Here is a 15,433-nt window from a genome sequence, read left to right as displayed (position 1 = left end):
AGGTTTGAATGTAGGGTATTGTGCCTCTGAGTCAGGCATTCTATATCTTGAACCAGGCTTCCAGCTCATTTTGTTTTCTAAGTCTCGAATAGGGTCTTGCATTTATATTGGAGCAGGTATGGACTATGATCCTCCTTTTTGTGCTTCCCACATTATCTGTGATGACAGCTATGCTTCAGTATTTAAAAAGCTGTCTGAGGTAGGGTCTCCTAAGATGAGATTTTATATAAACTTGTGGGCTGGCCTGGAGTCATGACCCTCTTAATCTCACCCGAGTTTCACTATAGAACACCTCAGGTTCTACCTATTTCATGCAATTTATACCTCTATGCTTCTTGTTGTTGTTTTTTTTATTTTCGCTGTTGCCCTTTGGTACAGTAAATTTTTGTACAACCTTTAAAATTTGTTCCACATCTTATCAGCTCTATTTGGCTTTGACTGAGTTGCATGCTTCTAGGGATAATTGTTTCTTCTCTTCTCTCTGTTTCTGATACCCTTCATCCATTATGATGATGCATTCCATTTTCCCTCCAAGGTCCAGTGAAAAATATTTTTGACTCACCACTATTTTATGTCTGGCTAACTCTAAAATAAAGGTAAAATTTATTTTGAATTTAAAATAATTCATGGCTAAAGCACATACAATTAAGTGGTAGGATATATGATGGTTTGGCTTACTCAGAAATTATCTTTCTGAGTGCTTTCAATAATTATGCTTCCCTTCTCAAGCATTGAATACTTGAGAGTGCTTTGTCAACATTCACTTTCTGGAATGCATGACTTTTTCTTTGGATCTAGGAGCTATTTGCAAGGACTGTCTCTTTCTACTTTTGCTAAAAGTGAGGTAAATCTTATCTGAATGCCTCTCTTGCAACCTGTAATTTGTCAGATGTAGAAGAGCCTTTAGAACATTATTTAACATGTCCTGCATTCATGTTTGCACCTGTAGTATTACAGAACTTGCCAGCTTCACTCTACTGCAGCCTAAGTTGGGAGGTGGAAAAGAGTGAAAAGCAGTAAATGCACTCAGTCCTTTGAAGATTCCATGCTTGTTGTGTATTTTAAATCACTTGATAATCTCATATCATGTATTGGAAGATGCCTAATAAATATCACTGTTCACATAGACTAAATGTTTAAATCAGCATGGGCCTATGTTTGGTAGCCATCATTATGATTGCTTTGGAATAAAAGAAACCAAGGCTTACTCAATGAGTGACACAGATTAGAGCTAAAATATCAGCTCAGACATCTGTCTAACTCCCAAGGTTGGCTTTTTCTCTCTAGGTTACCTGTTGGGTAGCAAATTAGCTCAGTTTTCAGAAATGTGTTGGTACCTCATTAAATATAAATTTTGTAATGACTGGCAGATACCATATGCTTTTTCCTCTTTGAAGAATCCACTGCTGAGAAAATATACCTGAGAAGAGGTGCCCTGAACTGGTTTGTCCCCTTGTTGGAAGTATTAAATAGACTGTAGGATTGTGTAACATAGAGGTAACCTGGTAGGGTGCTGGGTGAAGTAGAATTCTGTAAACTCTAGCCCAAGCAGAAAGTCGATACCTTAATGACCAGAAATCACTAAGGAGCAATGGGCTTGGAAATTCAATATGGCTCTAAGTAATTTGGTATTTGGTGCTCTGTCTGTGAAGGCTTCCTTATTGTCCACCAAAAATTATTAATATATTGTCCCTCAATGCCAGTCCTGCATTTAAAATACACACATAAAAATCAATCAGAGGACCTTTTTCTTCCTTGAACTTTGCTATGGTCTCTGAGAGACTATCAAGGTGAAAATACTTTGGGATTATCTAGTAACACTGAATTCTTTTTTTGCAAAATTTTAATTAAACACATTTGGAATATACATTGTCTGGAAGGCTTATAATTACATACCTATAACTAAAAGTAACATTAGAATGGACTGATTGTCTCCATACATAGTCTTTTTTCTCTGCTATAAAATTACCACAGAGTGGAGATTATGAACATAGTCAATGATAACATATCTTCTACACTTTATTTATAGCTTTGTAAAGACAGACACTAGCCTACTTTACCCAAGGCCATTATGTTTTCTAAGTGTTTACTATATGCAAGACTTTTACTAGGCTATGGAAAAAGAAACAATAAAGAATAAGGTAAAAGTAAACTTCTTTCTTGGCTTGGATCATATATTCACAACAAAGACAAAAACATATACAATCAAATATAAGATTGCTTTTTAAGTGTTTTGCCTCTTTGAGAATCCTGTAACAGAGCAATTTAATTTGGCATCAGGAAAGAGGAGAGTCTGGGAAAGTTTAAATTGTCATGCCGCTGAGATATGAACAATTTGGAGTTTAGTTAAAGTAAAGGTGGAAGATGGAGGAAAAAGATATGGGGCAAGCCTGGCATGTTAGACAAATTACTTAGCATCTAGGTAGGCTTTTAAACTAGGAAAGGCAGTGATTATTTGACAAATTCCAAGACAGTTGAGAAGACTATGAGGACTGAGGAAAATGGGAAATAAAGGGCCTGTTTATAGAATGGCCTGGGAAGATGTGTGCTTAGGGAAATGGAAAAGCCTTGTAAATCACTTCTGATTCTGAACACAACTGAATGGAAGTAAATGAGAATTTAAGATAGTCCCACTGGTGTTTCTACAAGGGACATCTGGCTTCTGGAATGGGGATAGATGGGAACAGGTAGAATCAGCTGGAAAGCTTTCAAATATTCTAGACTGGTGGCACTGGTGGTCTTATTTGGAGTTTATGGTGTCAGAGAACAAGAGGGAAGATTGGCAAGCTGGTGACTAGGAGTGGTTGTCAGGGCTCAGTTTTGCATTGGGGTGGAGAGAAGGGATAGACTCCAGGGTAATGCCCAGCTTCTGGCATGGCATCTGAATTCATAGCAAATCAAGAATAGAGGAGGAGGAGTGGGCACCCCAGGAGAGATGATGCATCACTTTTTGGACATGTTGACTGAACTGTTAGAAATCTATCATCTTAATTGTCTAACATTTGTCAACAAGTATGTTTCATTGTCCTTGTGAAATAACTGAAACAAAGACTGTGTTTAAGACATGGTTTGTGTATGGCCAAAATTCATGTGGTAAAGGTAATCTCAAGAGTGATGCTACTGGGAGCAGCAGTGTGGAGCCCTTCAAGGGTAGGACCTTCCAGGAGGGTCTTTGAAAATTTGGGGATGTACAGTAGTTCTTGGTACTCCTTGCAAGAAGATAGCTATACAAGGACCATGCTTGGCTCTGCCTCTCTTTGGGCTTTGTTTAAGATATAACTACAGTGGGAACAACTGGGAGTCAGGGAAAGGGTGATATTATCCAAAATGAAATGCATTCATCAGCAGAGAGCTGATGGCTCATGCTTATAACCCTAGCTACTTAGGATTGTGGTTTGAAGCCAGCCCATGTAAGAAAGTCCGTGAGACACTAAGCTCCAATAAACTACTCAGAATCATCTGGAAGTTGCACTGTCACTCAAGTGGTAGAGCACTAGCATTGGGCAAAAGAAGCTCAGAGACAGTGCCCTGGTCTTGATTTCAAGCTCAAAACTAGTGGGGAAAAAGAAAGGAAGAAAGGAAGAAGGAAAGAAAGAAAAAAGGAAGGAAGGAAGGAAGAAAGAGGAAGGAAGGAAGGAAGAGAAGAGAAGAGAGAAGAGGGAGGGAGGGAGAGGGAGGGAAGGAAGGGATGGGGCGGAGAGAGAGAGAGAGAGAGAGAGAGAGAGAGAGAGAGAGAGAGAGAGGTACTCATGCCCTGTCACATATAACAGTAATCCCTCTGTATGTTTGTCGGGGCCTCTGAGGACCCCTTCTCCTCACTTCTCTGGAGGAGATGCCCAAATGTTGGGGTCTCTGGGACCCCTTCCCCCACATCTCCCGGGGGAATGCCTAAACCTCAATTCTATGGAAGAAGCTCCGCCCTACCCCTCGTACTGGCAGAAGGAGTAAGGCGTGTCCTTTCCGGACTGCTCTAAGCTGAGGTGGGATGCCGAAATCCCTTCCTTGGCCCCCCATAATGTGTCAGGAGCCGCAGGACAAAGACATCGGGGAGACGGTTGGATGGTTGAATGGGTCTCCGACGCCCAGAGGTGGGGAGAAGGATTTATTCCCATGACAAAGGTGGAAGGGGAAGGACTTGGGGTGACTGACTGATTGGCTGACTGGGATGCCCATCAGGTGATGTCATGAAACTTCCTCTGTGGGTGGGGATCACAATCCCCCAAGGGCCAACACGTGCCTGGGGCTTCTCTTCCTGTTAAAGGCTAAAGTCAGCTGTGGCCTCTTAAAGGCACAGCTGTCCCCAACATATGTTGTCTTTATAATAATAATAAAACTTCAACCCAGTAGGGGATAAAGACATAACTACAGGCTTATTCTTATACACACTCTCTCCTTCCATTTTTATCCACACCATGAGGTTGATGTAGCAAAGACAAAAATATTTCCCTGAAGATAGTATCAAATTCTCTTTTTAAACATAGCTTTATTAAAATATAATTTACGGGCTGGGAATATGGCCTAGTGGCAAGAGTGCATGCCTCATATGTATGAAGCCCTGGGTTCGATTCCCCAGCACCACATATATAGAAAACAGCCAGAAGTGGCGCTGTGGCTCAAGTGGCAGAGTGCTAGCCTTGAGCAAAAAGAAGCCAGCGACAGTGCTCAGGCTCTGAGTCCAAGGCCCAGGACTGGCAAAAAAATAAAATAAATAAAATATAATGTAATATACTTTACAAATGGTAACTACTTTGCACAACTACTTAAAGATAAAGTATATAATTTACATACCATGCAATTTACATGTATACAACAGATTTTATTATATTGATGGATATGCACATGTTTGTTATATTTTATTTATTATGTTCATGGATAAAATTTGTGTTTCTAAAAGAAACCAACATGCTTACCTGTCAACATTTCCTGCTTTTCCATATTGTTGAGAAACTGCTAGTCCTGTCTATTTTTCTGTGTCTATTTCCCTATTTGAGACTTTCAGATAAGTTGGGTCATATAATATGCAGTGCTTTGTGCCTGGCTCCTTTTACTTAGCATAATGATTTTGAAGTCAATGTGTATGGTAGTATATGTTGTTATTTCATTCTTTTAATTATAGATCATGCCCCATTGTGTAGATAGGCCAAATCCTATTTATTCATTTGCCTGTTGGTAGACAGGCAGGTTGTTTCTACCTTTTGTCTCTTATGAGAAACAGTATTACAAAGGTTTGCAAATACAATTACTGCTTCATTTATCTTAGTAACCCCAGGCCCAGCACAGGGAAAGAATGACTTTCTTCCACTAATGGAGACTGCCTCTTTTTCTCCATCTATTCCTTGATACATGTGCCTTTTTGTTATTGTTCACTCTGTAGAGGCTATGTAGTCACTCAGGATTGTGTCCCGAGTCCTTTGGTTGACAGTTCTGAGGGTGCCTTTTCAGGTATTGAAGCAGAATCTCTTGGAAGAATGTGACCTAGGGACCCATTCTCCAGAGGATTCTTTTACACATTACTAGGCCATTCAAAAATATTTTAAAACCTTTTTGTTTTCATGCTAGGTAGCTATAAATAACAATATTTTTATCCAACCATTAGAAAATATAAGGAGGCCCAGCATCATTTATCATGGAACAAAAATCAGTGTGTCAGAGATCTTCATTCCCTCTGAAGGCTGCTGGGGAGAATCACTCCTTGCCTCTTTCAGCTTCTGATAGCTACCCTCATTTTTTGGCATGTAGCTGTAGTACTCTAATCTAGAAGACCAATACTTTCAGATCATATTGACCTCTCTGTATCTGCTTTTTCTTTGTATGTTTACTCTTCCTTTGCCTTCCTCTTCTAAGCATATGAATGGTTGCATTTAAGGTCCACTCAAACTATCCAGAATAATATCTATAGTATCTCAAGATATCTCTCTCTCTCTCTCTCTCATACACACACACACACACACACACACACACACACACAAACACACACACACACATTTTTCAAAAGCTCTTTCTTTAAATAAGGTAAAGTTTGTAGGTTCTAGAATCAAGACCTGACATCTTGGGACCATTAGCAGCCACCCTTGTGAATAGAGATAGCAGGTAGCCATGATCATCTTCATGTCACAGTTTTGGACAAGGGTTGAGATTCATACAAGGTTATGAGAATATCCACTGGCAGACAAGGAACTAAAGGTGATATTCAGTTCCTCTTTAGTCGCCCTGTTTTCTTAGGACCAGTACAAAAACAGTCTCTTGGAGTTAACTTGCTGATAGAAATCTTAGCCTGAGTAGGACCTTGCCAGTATATTTAGGAACCAGGAAAAAAGCCTGGCATGGAAATCTGGATCCAGCTGTTCCATTAATGAGCTCTGTGAGCTTGGGAAAGTTTCCATGATTTTCTGCTGCTCAGTTTGCTCATGTTTAAGATGAGGGATTGGGCCAGATGATAATGTGCTAAAATATAAATGACATTTATTGAATGCCCACAAGTTGCTAAAAATATCTGAAGTTGGCTTACATTATTTTATATACTCCTTACAAATAAACCAATGAAACATGTGCAATTATTGTTCCTATGTTAGTGAGAGGACATAGATTAAGTAATTTAACCCAAACCAAACTGTAAGAAAGCATGGACACGGAGATAATCTGGGGGAGGAAGCATAGCTGTGGGACACATGATAAAGCACCAGCTCATAGCAAATAACAATATGTACACCTTGAGTTCAAGTCCCAGTAATAGCATACACAATAAAGGGGGGAAAGTTGACCCACATCTGTTTAACTCAGTCCTCAGGTCTATTACCTACTCTATTACCTACATTCTACCTACACATAGCATTGTGATACCATGATGCTTAGGGATCCAGGCCATGAAACAGCCTTATACTTTCCAGGCCAAATCTCACATGAGATTACCCACTTGTCTCTAATGGCTCTGGTGAAATATTTTAGTTATAGAATAGTTTGGAAGGATATCATGTAAGAAAGATAAGATCCTGAGTGATTTCAAGAATTCCCAGGAAATAAAGAGAAAAGGAGCAAAACCATGGGGCAGGAGTAGATAGTAGATATGTGTATCAGTTAAACAACTGTGCTCAACAACTATTTGTGATGTTTAGAGTTATTAATGGTAGGTTCTTCATCTCTCTCAAAGTATCTATAACATCTGTCTTTATCTTCTATTATGTATTTCATCTATACCAATCGAATACATGTGTATATCTTGGGGTCATTAGCTTTCTACTAAATATTCAGTGTGTGTGTGTAAGTATGTGTACATATATACATATTACATGCATATACATATATGTATGCTGGTGTATCTAAATATATACATATATACAAAATATACATGTATATACATATGTATACATTCACATATGTACATTCACACATGTATATATAGATGTATATATACACATGTATACATGTATATGTACATATACATGTATGTGCCCATACATGTATATGCATATGTATATATGCATTTATGCATATTATATGGGGCTTGAACTAAGGGCCTCTCATTTGCAAAGTGCTCTACCACTTGAATCATGTAGCCCGACTTCCATAAATTTTCAGGGAACTTTGATGAATCATGGTATATCAAGACTGGAAGAAACCTTAGAGACAGGGCAGTATCAACATTATACTCTGCCTTGGATGAAACAGTGGCAAAATTAAGTGAAGTCATTGATGCTACACACATTGAAAGAAGCTCACTATGCTTCATGACATGGTGCCAAATACCAAGGTAACAGAATTTTTAAAAACATCTAACCATATAATTGTTTTAAGATCTCTATGCCTATTGAATGAGACAAGTTTCTAAACATGCAATTTCAGTATACATGCCAAACACTGATTATATTGAAAATTGCCCGGAAGGCTGTGTCAACAGAGACTGATGCTTTAGCCAGTAGAAAGGAGAGAAAGGAAAACTAGACAAAGGAAACAAGATCTGGACTGGGTGGAGAGTATTCAGAACTTGTGCAAAGTTTAGTTGGAGATGGAACCTGGTGTGAGAGAAAGCCACAGGGACTGATGAGATTCCCCTAATCTAATAACTTCTGGTGTATTGACACACAAGTATTTTGGTCTATGCACTCAAGTATGTTTGAATGTCATTTTTCCCTTTCATTGCTGTTTCTTGTACAACTTCATGCTGCTGGGCTAGACTTAGCATCTTTTACCTGGGGTTTAGGATCACTTTCACATGCTTTTAAACTTCTTAGAGAAGTCAGCGTATCTGCAGACCAGTGAATGGTGTAGGAATGCATGTGAATCAGACCCTGTATCTCATTTTGTTTCTGTTTCTAGTCTGCAAGCAGAGTTATAGAACTGCTTGGCACGGGGGCCTCCGGTTACATTGGGCTACTGAGAATATTTGGTACATCTATGCATGTGGATGGTACAAAATTCTTTTTGAATAGAGTCATTGGTTTTTTAAACACTAAAGGAGAATAACTAAAACTTCAGAGATTCAGGAATGTTCTGTTTTCTGTGGAAAAGAATGAAGGAAAGATGTGTTGCTTTCTCTGTGGATTTCAAGCTTAACATCACTGCCCATTTCTATCCATTGCATCCAGGTTTTTCCTTTGGAATTCATTAACCTCAAGTTGATGCTCCATTCCCATGGTGCTTATGTATGGTTGGTGTGCATTTACAAACTGGCTGGACAGAAGTGCAGGTGGAGATCCACCATTACTAATGAGCCTGTAACATACTCTGTCCTTTAAAACTAAAAGACTCTGCCAAATTATTTTACACTAATTGTAATAGCAATGTTAAAAGAAATCTTTGGGGGGTTTCTTCTACTACATTTCTCTTAAGATATATTTTACTTACTGAGTTGCAATGATACATATTATTCTTCCTCATTCTTTTTCTTTTGTTTGTGTTGGAGCTCAGACAAATGAAACCACAAATTATTGTGTTTTGGCTTGCTTGCTTTCACCTAACAGAGATTGGGGGAGCCTCCAAAGGAAGAACTACCTGACTTTCTCTTTTCTCTACCTTTTTCATCCCAATATGAGTCAAAGACCAAAGTTTCTGTTCCTTAAACCAAGTCAGAGAAACTGAACCTTTCCCTCCCAAATAAGCTACAACGGTTAAAAAGATCATTCTTCTATTTCTACCTTGAGAGTCTTTTTTTCCCAAGTGTCTTATGCCTGAAACAGTTTGAACACAGCAATCTTTCTAGGTTTCTCCTACAGTCTATTGCCATTGAATCATACATTTTTGACTGATGACCTTTCTACTTCTCATTCATTCTTCATGAAACTTATACACACAAAGGTAATTAACCCTGCATTTGGGTGATTAAATCAATTTGTTATACTCTTTACTTTCTATTCTGCCTTTGATCATAAAAGTCTTGTCTGTAGGCACTTTGATGAGTAAAGAAAGGTTTTACACCTAAGCATCTCTATAGCTAAATGTGCTTTTTGTACCTACAATTTCCCTGCCACACCCTGGACACAGTTTTGGTCCTCAGCCCCCCCAAAAGTCCTGGAAGAAGGAAAGAAAAATACTAAAACTGAATACTGGAGAAAGGTACTTTTCCTCACTTAGCATATATTGATGGCATACTAGGCACTATCCTCGACTTTTGAGGAAATAAAGGTAAACCAATGAATATCCACAGAAAGCACAGAAGTAAAGATGTTCAGAAGACTCATGTGTAAAGCAGCTGTGGTAAGAATATGACTAGGCTTGCACACACAGGTACCACGGACACTCCTAAGGGCTGCAAGAACATGGAATACAGGCCACATAGCCTGCCAGGAGACTGGCTGAACAAAGGCAATATTTGTCCAGAGATGTGGAATTGATTCTTAAAGAGTAGCATTGATTAAATATTGCAGGGAATTTGTGGAAGAAGTTTGGGGATGGATAGAGGAGTTAAAGAAGACACAAATTGTGACAGAACAGAAGGGATCACCAAGGGCAAAGGAATAAAGGTCACAGACTACAACATACAGCTGTCCATACAAAATAACCTTCTCTATAGTTAAGGAGAAGAGGAAGAGTCTACCTGTTAAGGAGGCCTACTAAGTCCCCTTCATATATCATCATCTCATAAGAGTTGACTGAATGTGTGATTGTAGTGATATTATTCTACCTGGATAAGAATTTAGGCCAAGGAAGGAAAGTTATTTTTAAGGCCTTGTAGCCACTTGATATATTGAAGGGCTTTCAGTTTGATTCCACACCTTTGGTTTGGTCTGGGCCCTTTGCAGTTGCCTCACAAAATCTGCAATTGCCCTTGTTAGGCAGCTAGATTGAAAGGAGGCCTCTCAGCATGACAGGATAAAGAACCATGTTCTCTATGTTTAGGGAAGGACTTTTGTAACAGACTGGCTGTGAGTATGAAGTCAAGGAAGAAAAAAGTGAATCTTTAAAGGAAAGCATGAGCTGAGTTAAAAAGAGCAACCAAGGATGAAGATGAGGTGATGGTGAAGGAAAGGAGGAAAGTAATTAGAGTTCAGTGAGCTAAAGATGCAATTTAAAGACTTTGCAGAAAGGAACTAGCATGGGAATGCAAGAGATTAGATTGTAAAATTGCTAAGGACTGGCAAAAGCTTCAGGGTGAAACAAAGGACTGTTACCAATTCAATAGAATTTTATATTATTCTGGGAAATCAAGTTAACAGTCCATTAGCTGCGAAGTTCAGGATCAAAATCAGAACTAAGCCACACAGCACATTCTGAGCACCTTATATACTTTACGGTTTGAGCTATCAACATGCTAATGCTAAGAGTGCCTCAGAGTTCATTTCATATCGTCTCCTCACCCAACAGCTGTGGAAACTGAGGCCAGAGACATGTTCACTCTATTTAAGACTGACTGTAAAGCAAATCGGGTATTAGATTCTGAGCTTTCTACACCCAATATAATGCTGTTTGATGAAAAATTGAATCTCAGATTAGCACATGGGTTTCCAAACTGATTAAAACTCCAACTGTTCCTACTCACAGGCCTGCCATGGAGCATAGAATCATGAAGCAGAATTGCAAAGATAGAAAAGTGTGACCAGGCAAAGATGAGGAGAAAATAAATGTTGATGGACAGGAGATCAAGGAAGATTAAACAGTGATAGAAGGAGGTGGAGGAACACAGGAGAAAAGTAAGTAAATGAATAAATAAATAGGCACTAGACTATTGTGTCTAGGTCTGCAAGGAAGACCCTTTAAATTATGAGAATAAGTCTGCATTTTAGATTTTTGCTAATTTTCTTCTCTCCTATATTCTTTTATTTGCTTTTCTTTTTTTTCATTTTTTTTTGCAGTGCTGTAGTTCTTGCACTTATGTGTGCTCTAACACTAAGATATGTCCTTAGCCCTTGGCTTTTATATTTTACTACATCCCTAAGGGTAGCCCAGAACTCTCAACCTTCTGTCTCTACTTCCTGAGTGCTTGGATTACAGGTATATAAACCACCTTGTCTGGCTTATTAAAAAAGGATCATTTTTTAAAAGGTGGATATTTCTATAGGAAGGACAGCATGGTATCAAAGGAAAGATGTAGACTTTGGTGGTAGCCTCACTGAAGTCCTGATTATGGCTTTATGTTGAAGTCAGTCAAGAAAAATAAATCACTGTATTGCTTTGAAAGAATTAACTTTAGGAAAGATGGTAAAGCAAGAAATTTGTCTTTCTTCTCATTATTACATATTTGAAGACATTACAGTCTCTAATGCATATTATCCTCAGTTAATATTTACTGAACAAATGACTGAATAAAAGTTTCCATACAAATTATCTTACCTCTCTGAAATTTCTTTAACCCTAAAGTGAGGACACATTCCTACTTTGTTTGAGGGCTATGTAGTAGAAAATGTGTATGAAGTGATTTGCACTTAACAGTGACAAGTTTTCTTTAGAAGAAATGATTCTGAGATTTCTCCTATTCTTTTGTCCTAATTGTATTTTATCCAGGGCTGATCTTTGGTCTGACATAAGGGCCATTCAAAGGCCCCTTGTTTTCCTCAATCCAAGCTATTGAGGCTTACCTGATTCATTTCTAAAGAGTCATTTTATTTTTTTAGTTGTGATGATAAGCTTTACTTTTTTTTTTTTGAGATTTTTGCATTTGTTTATTTGTTTGTTTTACTGCAACCAAAGTTATCTTATCTTAACACACCATCATATATGGAGATGAGCTCTTCGATGTTAAGCTTTACTTTTGGATGATTTTAGGAAAAAAATTCTTCTAAAATTTGTTTCTGTCTAAAGATGTTTGAGGTTAAAATATGACATGACCAGAAGACCTCATGGAGGAAAAAAGAGAATGATAAACTCCCCTACTTCTTATTTCAGACCAAGCTTTTAGAAGATGAAAAAAATTGGTGTGCTGTTCCCATAAAACTTTTCAAATAATTCAAAATGTAGTCATGAGGAAAATATTAGCTGCTGGTATGGTGTTTTAAATGGCTCTTTCTAGGGCCATTTTGGGACTGAGGAAGAGCACTGACACTTTGTACTTTATTCTTTACTTCCCTTGCTATAATCTCCCATCTCTTCCTGGTCTTCTAGGATACCATTATAATGTAGGCTGGACAGAAATTTGAACAGCCACTTTGCTTTCACAAATAATCACTGTTAAGGGTATGTCCTAAAGTTTGAATCTCTAGCACACAAAATCCCACCTGTTCTTATCAGCTTTGAAGCCATTTTTAACCCAAAAATTATATTAAATTGAGTTCAATGTTCTTGGGCAGAACTCGTACTAACTGAAACTGGAGCACTTTATATTTTCCACTAAGTAAATACTTTTTATATAAGCCTTGTGAAGTAGGAAAGGATTTCTTTTGAAAGAAGAGGAAGAACATCTTAGAATCTGAAACAATCCTCACCCATTGACATACTTGAACATCTTCTTTAAACCTCCTCTTTAATCCTTTTCCTGTATTCAACAGAACATAATTAGAAAATATACTTAGTTCTTAATATGGTGACATGCACACACATACCCCCACAGCTCCCTACTCCCAACCACATACACTTTAAAACAGGGGAAATTTTGGCTTTACAAACATACTTAGAAAAATGTCAACCATCTTAGAAAAATGTCAATGCATCTTTATACCAAGCAACTAGCTTTAAGTTCCCCAAGTTAAGAATTAGCCTAAATCGTATAAAAAATCATCTTTTTGTCTTGCACACTTCTCTCGATCATTCAGGTAAACAATACTTCCAATACTTTCAATAGTCAGAGAGGACTAATGTTGTAGATATTTTGATAATGTTGTAGATATTTCAGTTAACACCATCTTCATTTGGGTAGATAAAAATGTAGTGTGTGTGTGTGCGCGCGCGCACGCGCGTGTGTGTGTGTGTGTGTGTGTGTGTGTGTTGGTCTTTGGTCTTGAACTCACGGCACTGTTCCTGATCTTTTTTTGTTCAAGTCTAATGCTCTACCACTTGAGCCATAGCTTGACTACCAGGGTTTGGGGCAGTTAATTGGAGATGAATGGCGTATAGACTTCCCTGCTTGAACTGGCTTTGAACTGTACTCCTCAGATCTCAGCCTCCTGAGTAGCTTGGATTACAAATGTGATCCAACAGTGATCAGCTGGAAATGTAACTGACAAATCTCTTGAAACATATTATGAGATTGAATATAGTCATTTTGAAATTTCTCTTGATCAATTTTCATTGATTACATTTCAGAAATATTCTATCTTTGTCAGCTTGGCAGAAAGGCCCTATTGATCCTAAAATTCAATTCAAAACATCTTTACCTGCTAGTTGCTCAATCCAACTATGCAATGCCATTTCCATTATCACTTGATATTAACACTTGATTTGCTGAATTAACATCGTTCCCTAAAAAACAACTACACAATTACAGAGCTTATTTTGTATTAAAAAGTCATTTAATCATCCTTACATGAAGTCAGTGAGTCAAATGGTTAGATTCTGGATAGGAAGTGATAGGCTGGGTTCAACGCACCTTCCACGTGGTTGTACTTGTAGATGGATTTTGTTGTTCCTTAATTCTCATTTCCACCTGTGTGCTACTAATCAAGAGTGAAATTGCCTGAAATGCCATCTGCTTTCCTTTTGAAATTTATATCTTGAACACTTCAGCAAAACCCAGCTCTTTTTGGAACAGAAGGTTCTACCCCATCATCATCTACTACCAAAAATCTCTCCCTACATCACTCCTCAATACAGCATGGTTGAATTCAAGTCAATCTAATATGACTTCAGTATTTCACTCCTTATTAGTACTGTGCAGTTTTGATCTTCTAACATGAACAGTGTGATAGTGTTTTGCCATTATTTCCCCTCCTTCTCTTCTGGTGCTAAACACAGAGGCTCTTTACCCAGTCAGAAGTTCAATATCTATTGACAGAACAACACAGAAAGGGTGGGGAGAAGTTGTCTCGTTCACATCTCATTGCTTTCAGGACAAATGGAATTCTCTTTCTGCTTAGGCAGGGTCTGTTCAAAGTTTCCTATGCTAGACCAAACATATTCCACATTAATTCTTCTTGGCTTTGCTCCTATGACATGATTAAGAAGCTTATTACATGAAAATTGTCACTTTTTAATACTTTCAGTGCTGATTTTGGAAGTGATTCAAATTGTGTGTGTTTTTTTTAAATAGACGGGTTCAGATACCCCTGTATTCTCAGCCTCAGCACCCACATTCCTTAATGGTTAGATAAGGGTGGAGTTACAACTTTAGAAATTCTCTGGAAGGGGAAACTTGCACAGCTCTGCTTAGCCTTAACATCATTTAATTTCCAGAATCCAGCTTTGTTTTCGTGAGTTTTCCATTTTTGCAGAAGTATAGTATGTTGCAAGCAGTGGAAACTCTGAGATTTCACTCTATATCAGATTGCCAAGTCAGCCTGCTGCAGCTTCAGGAGTATTGGTATAAGAATGGAGACTCCAGGTGAGAAATAAGTAACTGTTGATTGTTTACAGCAAATGTAGGACTCAAAAATAGCATTTATACCAGTTTATAAGTCTTATTTTCTGTAGTTCCATGTGATAAAGGCTGAAAAAAAGACACCTGTCTATCTCAGGTGTTGTTACTGGAGAAGAACATGAACATAGAAATGCTAATCTTTCCTAATGGGCTGTGGGAAAATCTTCCCAAGCTTCTCCCTTCCCTCTAGGAAACATTATCAATATGAAAACATCCTCCAAAAGCTAGTCCACCATAAAAAAGGCCATTGCCTCTGTTCCTTAGACCTGAAGAAACAAGAGAAGCATAGGGGATTGTTTTCCATCAGGTATATTGTGAACTTGTACCAAATACATGGCTCTTATCCTTAGTAATGACTGACAGAATACAAAAGCCACAAAACAGGTGTTATAGCCATGCCATGAAAGAGACTCTGGCTCAATCTCTTAAATAAAGAGAATGAAGTAACTGATGCCTGAACCATCTATGAGGAAAAAGAAAGGCTAGAGCAAATGA

Source organism: Perognathus longimembris, chromosome 7 (genome assembly GCF_023159225.1).
Source record: "Perognathus longimembris pacificus isolate PPM17 chromosome 7, ASM2315922v1, whole genome shotgun sequence".
NCBI lineage: Eukaryota > Metazoa > Chordata > Mammalia > Rodentia > Heteromyidae > Perognathus > Perognathus longimembris.
This window is presented reverse-complemented; position numbering follows the sequence as displayed.